Source organism: Dermacentor variabilis, chromosome 10, assembly GCF_050947875.1.
Source record: "Dermacentor variabilis isolate Ectoservices chromosome 10, ASM5094787v1, whole genome shotgun sequence".
NCBI classification, from domain to species: Eukaryota; Metazoa; Arthropoda; class Arachnida; order Ixodida; family Ixodidae; genus Dermacentor; species Dermacentor variabilis.
In genome coordinates this window covers 62,108,793-62,117,731 of record NC_134577.1, presented here as the reverse complement: position 1 = coordinate 62,117,731, position 8,939 = coordinate 62,108,793, and positions in this window count along the sequence as shown.

Below are 8,939 nucleotides of genomic sequence, written 5' to 3'. Positions count from 1 at the left end.
TGTTGGCACGAAAAGAACATGTTGATCGTTCGTTCTCGGCACCGATGAAAAAAAAAAAACGATACGCATCCGTAAGTGAGAAGCAAAGAGAAAGCGCCGGGAACGCTAAGCCTTGAACTATTCTGTTCACCGTCAGCTAGCGAGCTTCGCACAGAGCCAGAAACGCTTTCGGCCGTGTACTCGCACTGATTCGGTATGATGGCCCTCGACAGTGATCGCCCGAGAAGTGATCGCGCATTTGTTGCTCCCTAACCACTGAACGTACGCACTTCGATGATACTCATTCACCTACGTCGTCCCGTATACAGGAACGCTAGGTGAAACGCAATAATACGGGCCTTGGCGTTTTCTGGCAAAACATTAGTGGCCTGATGGACAGTAAAAGAAAGAGAGGCAAACGAAAGCGAAGCCCAAAAACATAACACCAACTACCAACAAATGAATTATCGTGGAAAAGGTTAACAAATACTGTTTCAAGACAGCGAAAAGAAAAAAAACGCAGCTATGAAGCGCAAGTAATAATTTCTTCAGAAAGGCATATGCCATCCATTGCTTGATTCCGCAAGTCCTCACGTGAGACAAGAACCGAAGTCATGCGATGCTAACGCATAACAAAAATTACGACATGCTGCTTTGTATCCAGTACCTCTTGCTGTGGTTGATTCTAATAAGTAAGCAAAATTTCAGTTTCTTTGAGTTTTCTGCGATCATCTTATTATCACTGTTAGTTGGACGCCCTCTGCATATTCTCTCATATGAATTATGCTCATTCGACCTTTGTTAAACACCGTGTACAGTTTTCCCTAGTTAATGTCTACTGAGTCACTGACGAATGTCAGGTTACACCTTCCTCTCATTTCACCTAAGAGGTCCTGTGAAGGTGTTTTGCTAGGAGGACTAATTCTTGGTGTCAGTCTTCTATCTTTCTTGGTGCTGACATTCTCACGTGTATACCGTCGCAGTGTGTATAATCTCTACTTTTTGTTCTATTTGAATTGATGATAAAGGTAAGGCCTGTCTTCTATGATTTGAAGGCCGATTCAGTAAAGAATTAATGTTGAAGTATAATGTAATGTTTAATCGCCTGGCAACAGTGCCGAATTGACGATCGGTCGCAAGCCTCTAGAATACCATATGTCAAGTCAAATCCGAGATAAGCAGGAAAATATGGAGCTCGGCGGGCCAAGTAATGCGTAGATAAGATAACCGGTAATTTACTAGAGTTACACATGTGTGCGAAGGGAAGCGAAGAGCAGTCGAGGAAGGCAGGAAATTAGGTGGCGTAATAAAATTAGGAATTTGGCAGGCACACTACAGAATCAGCTGCGCAAGACAAGGATTATTGGAAATTGCTGTGAGAGGACAAATAGGCTGACGGTGATGACGCGTGCTTTTTTTTCCTTTGGGGTTAGCTTCCATTTTAATTAATTTTATTTATTTCAAAGTACCTTACAGGCCCCAAGGGGAGCACTGAGTAAGGGAGGCATCGTTAACTCCTATATTTCTTTAGGTCCCCTTCGCTGATAGACGCAATGAGGCGCGATAGGCAACCAGACGGACCCAACACGGTAAGTATCCAGCAATAACCAACAAAATTAAGCAAACATACTCGAGAAGAAACTATATAATTTGCCTTTGAAGACCCCGATGGGCATTACCTAAAGGAATTCGGTTTGTTTTGGTAGTGCTAGAGCGTAGCACAAGTTCTACTGTCGCCTACAGACCTATGCTGTCTGGCATTGGTTGACCTGTAGGATTGTGTCTGTCCTATTTTCAAATTTTGTTTAATACATCGGGCTACGCTTGCGTGCTGCGTTCGTATTAGCCCATTTATGCAATATCTGTATATCCGTATTATATTTACAAACGAGCCCAAGTCCTAAGTTTTCTCATCAGAAATTTTATATTCACGATTATTAAGGAAGGTACAACTACATCGTAAGCACCAGGAGTAAAGAACTGAGTAGGATTACTTGGGTTCTGGAGTAGGAACGTGAAGAGCAAAGGCTTGCGGTACCTATCAGCTGATGACTGCGAAAAACTACGCAGCGTATGTATTAAGTAGAACGAACACGGCTTATGAAAAGTAATTAAGTATAAAATGTCAATGGATGGTATTGTCCGAAGTAGAATTTTGTTTCCCCTATCGCCAAGCTGTTTTACAACCTACAATGTCTCAGTTAGCCCCAACTAGCACTTGGAAATGTCTAATGTCCGCCACGTGAAAACAAATTTAGGTACATTCGCCGCATATGCTGGAGTTTATATGACGCGTAGCTGAAGCGAACCTCAAATGAAGCCCGCAACCAAATGCTATGCAACTAACGACTATGAGTACAATCACGTTTACTTTCATCTTGTGGAGCATGTCATTTGACATAATGCTTAATCTTTATCCATCAGAAGGGGCACAACTTCAACGTCAGGAAATTTTTTGTATTTGTAGACTGCTCCGTTGAGAACTTATGTCAAGAAATCAAACAGTAAATAAGGTGCGTACACATCTCTGACGTCTACGCAGTGATGTCACGAGGACAAAGACAACGTAGCGACGCTTGCACGTAGATGCAAAAATGGCTACAACAGGTTCATGCACCGAAATGTACGACACCCGTTTCAATGCATTTCTGATTATGCACTTCTGGTGCCGCAGTGGCACAGAACCACTCTCCAGGATTGGCCAAGGATCGGCACACGCCCACTGAAACATACCAAGTGGCTAATTAAAACAAAATCAAGAGTCCTGAAGAATCAATTATGATGTGCTAACTCATTATGACGTCAGTATGCCTCCCGCCCCCCCCACACACACAGGTTGTGCCAGCTAACTTTAGCCAGTTTACAAATATGCGAATGCCACGTAGCTGGAAGGAGCTAAGTTAATTTTGATCGCCGTCCCTTGGATACTCAAATTATTTTAATTACGCCTAATGACATAATTATTCTTAATCAACTTCTCAAATATTTTATTTCCATTGTAAGTGTCAGTGAGAAAACTACAGAGACATGAAAAACTGATATAGCTTTCTGGTGCTCAATACGTGTTACGTAAAGTAATTCCGTGCGAGAAAGAAGCCCGCAAATGCGCGCAAAATTGCCACGTGACTGGCCGCTGGAGGCACTTTGCATGTGCAGCGTGGTTATGACTATAGGTCGTCAAGAGAACGTAACACAAATCGTTGGGGTCCACAATTTCTAAAGAATGACGTGCGCAGAGACGTGAAAAGACCGTTCCCGAAAGTTCAAAACAGAAACATAAGGCAGAAGGTCCATCTTGCGCGAGCCGAAAGGTTTCAATAAACACCCACAACGAAAAGGGGGATGGGCAGGAAAAAGAATTATGTTACGCGATACACTATAGTTACGCTGAAAAAAGCAGCATGGGCAACGCAAACTCCATTGTTACGAATTTTAACGATGCCCCCCCCCCCCTCTTTTCCCAGGTAAACGGAAATAGCGTCACGAGCACCAACTTCTTCCCTGGTGCTTGTTAGACCAAATTCCCGGAAAAAAATTAAGCTTGCTGCCATGGCAACGGTTTTGTTGACGCACGAGTGCGAAACGCCATCTCGCTTGGTATCTGCTATGCACTCGACGAGCATACGACTTCCACTGCAGGCGCCAACGGAAACCAACAACAACGCTTGCATTTATTTTTTTCAGATTGTTTTCCTCTTTCCGATGTTCACTGCAAATTGGAGCATTATGTACAACGATCATACCTACATAAGAGAGCTTCCTACAATTCCTTACAGAGTGAAAATTGCTACAGATGACATGTTTGTTTGCTGTGCACAGCTCTACCAAAGCAGTTTGTGCCGCCAAGAGTTATTTGTGAGTAATAAAAAGATTAACAGCATGAGCATGTTCACATTTTCGCTTACCAGTAAAAATGGCTTCCTTCTTTATTTCATACAGCGGGTACACTTGCTATTCCAAAAAAACATGCTACATCTAGTAAAGTTTCTGCGTAGCTGTCCTTGTACTAATGAGCCGATAAATATTTAGCAATTTTTTACATATTTGCGTTTGTTTCGCGATACAACATGCAAGACGACTAGAGCTTCATTCAGGTCTGTAACGTTGGGAAAAAGGTATCATGTTGAAATTCCGCACGAACATATTGCAGATGTTTCTTAATATTTGTAATGCACTCTGTTTCTTGTATCATAGTTTATGAAAGCATGCATGTCATAGTTCTAAGATGAAACAAACAAATAGCACCGAGTTTCTTTTTCGAGAGACAGTAAATAAAGCATGCTTTAATCGGCGTTTGAACGTCAGTTGAGGTTGGGCAACGACTGAGTGATGCACAAATGTATTGTTCAAAGCAAAGCTTCGGGGCATGAAGAAGTATTTTTAAAAGTAACTCGAATCGGCTGCATTCAATGCACCAGGGCAACCTGCTCAGAATAAATATATTTTGAATTGTTTTTAAGAGGTTCCTCTAATTGGCTAAACGTACATTATGCACTGTATTTAACAGAGCCAGCCATATGCTTAGTTTTCTGCGACTCGTTCGAATCATTGGACAGGAGTCACAGCTATGTTACGAGTTTAACGACGACGATGTTGACTGGAGTTTATTAGCTCAAGGGCCAGAAATGGCCAAAGAGTGCCAAGGCTATGATAATCGATTGCCATTGGCAAACAATGATAATGAGACGTGCATGAAACATGGCTGTATAGAGGCCTAAAATATTCTTTGGAAGGTGCATAAATATATTCGTAATAAAACTAGCTAATCATAAATGAGATATGTTATGCAGAACTTATATACTAGGAAGAGGTGATCTAAAATATGTTGCTACAAGTAGTACTACTGCCTCACCAAGGCCCTTGAGCAGAAGGGTCCGGGGACATGTGCCATACGGGTCGCTACTATTGCAGCATCAGCCTCTGGTGATAAGATTCTCCGGTGATGCGAGGGTAACCCTCCCCCACAGTCATTACTGCCAGCTCTCTCGGAGAAGGGTTGAAACCAGCTGCTGACAAGAGCAGACACGAAAACAAGTGGCACTCGTCTGGTGGGCCCAAGCCGTCGCCCCCACCTTGGAGCCACACTAGGCCTACCTGCCCTCACTTCCAACTCTGCAGTGGCAAATAAATTTGCTTCTCTCTCGTGAGAGGATGTGCTACGAATATCGTGGGCTTGCAGAGAGTTATGGCTCAGTGAGACGGCGGGCCAGTGGGCCAATCGGGCCAGCATAGACGCCACTGCGCATGTTGTACCACGCATGCGCAGTAGCTTCTACGCTCGTCCACTGGCTCGCTGATCTATACCTCTTTTAACGCGCAATAAATCAACATATTGTGAAAAACTGAACACTGATTTGTAATCAAAAACTAGTTGTGCTCCACGAAACAATACCGGATGAAGGGGAATGCGGGATAGGTATGGTAGAGGGAAGTGCTTTTTTTGTTCAGCTTCTACTTCCCGACCCTCCACGAAGAAGTGAACAGTCAGGCTCTTACCACACCTTTCCCAGAGGGGAGATTCAGTACCAGTCGGGAGGTAAGAATGAGTACCGTATGCGTGTCCCGTGCTCAGTCGACAGAACATGACATCTGCATGTACCACTTTTGTTACCGCAGGCCAATTTCGTACGTGAAGCTTAATTGAAGTTTATTAGAGGCTTCACGGTCCCAAATGGAATGCCAAAAGTTTCTCAGCGGTCTGCACAAGAAATGCTTCAAATAGGTGGGAGGAATAGCGATATGGTGGTGTGACAGGCTCTCGCTGTTATCGATGTAGCAAGTTCGTCTGGAAGCATATTGCCCACTATGCCTGTGTGGCCTGGCACCTAACATACTATGATATGTTGTTGAGATTACTGCACTGTACACAGACATGAGTAAAGGTCATTAAATACTTTATTATGTTTCTTTAAAGACAAAGCTCTTACTAAGCTTATGAGTCTGTAAATACGACAACATTTTGTAGTTCTGATGTCTGTTTTACAGCCGTGAGTAATGCATAAGTTTTTGCAGTAAAGATGCTCGTTTCTGCGTGCTAATATTATAGAGAAGGAGAGCCCGACTGCGACGTAGGATACGCCTTTAGGCAACTGATGCGCGCGGCCATAAAATCTGGGCAGGAGTATTTCAACAGTACCAGAAAGTGCATGCGGATGTGCACCTCTGGAGCATGCTTTGTAACTTCGACCAAGAACGTGTCGCATTGCATCAGATGCCACAGCTACTGCGGCAACGGCCTTGTTGGAGCCATTGGATGCAGCTGAAGTGGGACGTTCATTTCCTGGCTCAGCCTCTTCACGTGTAGTGAGAAGGGTTTTCTCATCGAAGGTCGGTTTTCAAATAGCATGGCAGACGTCAAATCATTAGAGGCTTTATAACAAGCGTGTTCAGGATTATGTTGAACTTAAAGGAAGTATACGAAGCTTGTATGTGTTCTTTGCAGCTGGAGTGACCACTCATTAGATTCTATGTATAAACTCTGCATAGGACCTGTTCTGAAGGCGCCTGTGGCCAGGCCAATACCTAAACTGTGAACGGGGTCCAAAATCTTTAACGCACTTGGAGCGGCAGTTAATACACCGCAGGACCATAGTCCAGACGTGACCGTATGATGCTCCCGTACAGGTTCAGTAAGCTGCCCCTGTCACTGCCCCATGTCGTGTGCGCCAGAATTTTATGAATGTTCTTTGTTTTCAAAGACTTCCCTTTCCGATACTTAATATGTGGAATGAACACTAGTTTACAGTCAAATATTACATGAAGAAATATGTGCTGTGTGTTCAAAGGTAAGCGCTGGCCATGGAGGTAGATACTAAGCTCTGGGACAAGGCCCCTCTTCGTTGTAAACAGGACACAAAAGCTTTTCTACCTAGTCAGATTAAATCCTCTCTGATTTGCCCATGTTCAGACTGTCCAGTCCAAACTGGAGGTCATCCTTCATGAGGATTTAAATGTCAACAGAATAAGGCGGCGAAGGCATTTTAACTTTTCTTTAACACTCGTTCCTGGCACCGCATGCCTTCTCTGCTTCTTAAGATTATTCGTAGCTCAACCGGAAGGAGCATCCCCCACCCCCCTCCCACACACAGTTTTGACGTAATAATGAACCCACTGAAGTGAAGTGTGTCGAGCAACTTAAGTACTTACACAACTTCATCGAAGTAAACTCCAGAAGATTGTGGCATCCCAAGATCCTTGTATGGCAACTATGTATTAATGTTGAAAAAGGAGAGTGCAAGTTTGGAAGAAACGATTGTCTGCACAAAGACAAAACGCTTCACTGTGTTTATGGAAATGTTGAAACATGCCGAAATATTTTGTAAAGATTGGCTAATTAGGGGACGCCCTAAGAAGTATCCGAATTACGAAAAGAATAAGATATCAGTAAGAAACTTTCCTAATTTTCAAACTTCTGGACCTTTCTTTTTTGCAGTGGACATTCTCTAACGCTGTTTCACGAGATCCAGATTGATGTCATTTATGGGCAGCACAAGCCACGCATAGCGTAACTGCCGCAGCAGGTCTATGCGGCACTTATTAGACCAAAGTATTTCTTATAGTAGACTATAGTGTTTAGCTAATACTTCAGTACAGTGAAGTCCACTCAAGTCCAGTGACCACGTCAACGTGCTCCAGAAAATATTTCTCAATGTCTTTTCTATTGCGATAATGGAGAACCTGGCTCCGAAGGGGTTGGTAGAACTCTGGACTCCCACGGTACATCAACTTCTCTAGTGCTTTACCCGTGGTTATCTTAAGGCAACTATTTAACTTCAATGATTTGCTCTGCCTCTCTGTATCATTCCTCAGTCGGCTGATGACGCCTACGTTCTCTGGTGAGTATATTTTGTGCTTTTTGCCTGGCTGCGGCGGCGTAGAGAATAGGTAAAGACAGATACATCAATATAGCATCTTATTGGGCTAGTTGGACTATTTTTGCCAAGGTTGCACGTTGTGTCAAGGAGCACTACACACAGGAGAAGCACACTATCCTATCTATGCTTGTCATGTTCCACTGTAAAGCGAATTCCATTCATGCGTGCCATACAATTAATGGAAAGAGATGAATAGCCCTTTATCAAATTTCTAGGGTGCGCAATAAAAAGAAAACTTTTCAGAAAACAGTACTTTCAATCCACGTAGGCCAGTTATTGTATTTGGCTGCAAGATTTCAAGTAGAATTATGCCTCCAAATTTTAATGACCAACAGCTCAAAATTTTAGTGATGCTGCATATTCATGTAAGAGTTCAGCATTGCTAGTAACATTACAGATGGCGCAGGATATTAGGAATCAGTTTGTAAGAGCTAGTTTCTTATTCATCTTGATAAGGATTAGGCGATTTTGCGTTTTATGTACCTTGGCTTCACTTTTCTGCGAAATACCCGTAACAGGAAAACTAACTTCCAATACTTTAGAGCTGTTGGGCAAGTGAGCACTAGAATTTGTTCTTGACTTTCCGCAACAAAACGACAAGCCAAACTTGTGGAGAAAACAGCAGCGCGCAGTGAGAGCTGGCTTCGCCGTATCGCATGCTGTAGCACCAGACGCGGTGCGACTTCTTACGAACGTCTATTCACTCGCTGTCAGCGAAAACTGTTCCGGCTTTTTAGTTTAGTCTACACTCGGGTATATCGGGCACCGCAGAAGAGCAAGCAATAAAGAGGAAATGGCGAGCACGCGGCTTCTTGGCGCACGCCGAGCAAATTTCACTGCGTAACGTCTGATAATACCCGATGTCGTCACTAACGACCTGGAAAAGACAGCGCTCGTCGCGCTCATGGCTCTTGCGCCGTGCCATGTCGAGTGGTTTCGGTGCAAAAATAATTTACAGAAGCACAGATTCGCAAGCACTAGTAACTTGCTTTTCTTACCTTCATCCATCAGGGACCACTCAGCCACTCGAACAATCTGCATAGTCGACCAGAACAGACAGGGTTGGCGCAGTCTCTTTCTCTGAAG